At 39.6% G+C, this 1,504-nt stretch overlaps 1 pseudogene; it reads left to right on the plus strand.

Moving 5' to 3' along the window:
- Positions 1 to 303: 303 nt before the first annotated feature.
- Positions 304 to 863, plus strand: LOC110290096 (annotated as a pseudogene).
- Positions 864 to 1,504: the final 641 nt, after the last annotated feature.

Here is a 1,504-nt window from a genome sequence, read left to right on the forward strand (position 1 = left end):
GATTGTAGAAAGGAGACCCATGTTCTTGATGACACCGCGAAAGGTCTGGGGACCAACGCATCCCTCAGACCAGGCACATTCTTGGAGTGTGAAATGGCTCAAACATTTCACATCAGTGTTCCCACTTCAGTGTCAGCCTTTTCAGAATGATCCTTGTGCTGCCTGTAGCCCAAAGACCCTAATGTGTGCTACAAGCTCAGAAAAGGAACCAGCTGAAAGGGAGGAAGGAAGAGGGAGGAGGAGGAGGAGAAGAGGAGGAGGAGGAGCAGGAGGAGGAGGGTGTTAATATTAACAAAGCACATCATGTGTGAGTACAAGCTGGTGGTCCTTGGTTTAGGAGGCGTGGGGAAGTTTGCTCTGACAGTTCAGTTTTTTTTTCAGGGAATTTTTGTTGAAAAATATGACTCAACAATAGATGATTCCTACAGAAAGCAAGTCAAAGTAGATTGCCAAGTGTATGCTAGAAATCCTGGACACCACAGGAGCAGAGCAGTTTACAGTGATGAAGGATTTGTATATGAAGAATGGCCAAGGGTTTGCACTAGTTTACTCAATTACAGCTCAGTCTACATTTAATTACTACAAGACTTGAGAGAATTACAGATTTTACACGTTAAAGACACAGAAGATGTCCCAATGATTTTGGTGGGCAATAAATGTGATCTGGAAGAATGAGCGGGTAGTTGGCAAAGAACAAGGCCAGAATTTAGCAAGACAGTGGTGTAAACTGTGCCTTTTTAGAATCTTCTGCAACGTCAAAGATCGACGTTAGTGAGATATTTTATGAGCTGGCCAGACAGATAAATAGAAAAACACCAGCGGAAAAGAAGAAGCCTAGAAAGAAATCGCGTCTGCTGCTCTAGACCAGAAGTCAGCAGCAGCTCTGAGCCAGAGTACAGAAATGAAGAACTGTTGTCTAACTGGAAAGTGCCAGCATCCCAGACTTCAGGAATGAAATCTGAAGAGGCATCTTCTGCTTTATATTATGTGAAGAATCTAGATCTTATATTGGCTTGCACAAGTTCCCTCGAGACAAAGTTGTTCTGCGTATATCTCCTGGAAGTAAGACATAGTATTTCTCCTTTGCAATAGCAGGTATTACAGATGTGAAGTAAGATACTTGACTCTAGTACAATTATGCAGAAGAGCATGGATGCATTTCAAATGTTAGGTGTTACTACTATAATCAAATGATTTCACATTGACATTTTTATCATGACTCCTCTCTGTCAAGACTGAAAAGCTAAACCATCATACTTTATATCTGTAATGATATAGATTATGAAATCTCCCCTCAAAATCATTGCAGCAGATAACGTTTTTGAGTCATTGACTTCATTTTTAGGTTTAAAAATTATGAAAATATCATCTGTCATATTCTAATTAAATATAATGAAGACAGTATACTCATATACATAAACATACCTTACAAAACTAAATTGCTTTCAGAACGGTTTTGAACTTCATTGACACACAATAAATGAAACACATGTCAGACACGCAA

This window comes from Mus caroli, chromosome 2, assembly GCF_900094665.2.
Source record: "Mus caroli chromosome 2, CAROLI_EIJ_v1.1, whole genome shotgun sequence".
Taxonomy (NCBI): domain Eukaryota; kingdom Metazoa; phylum Chordata; class Mammalia; order Rodentia; family Muridae; genus Mus; species Mus caroli.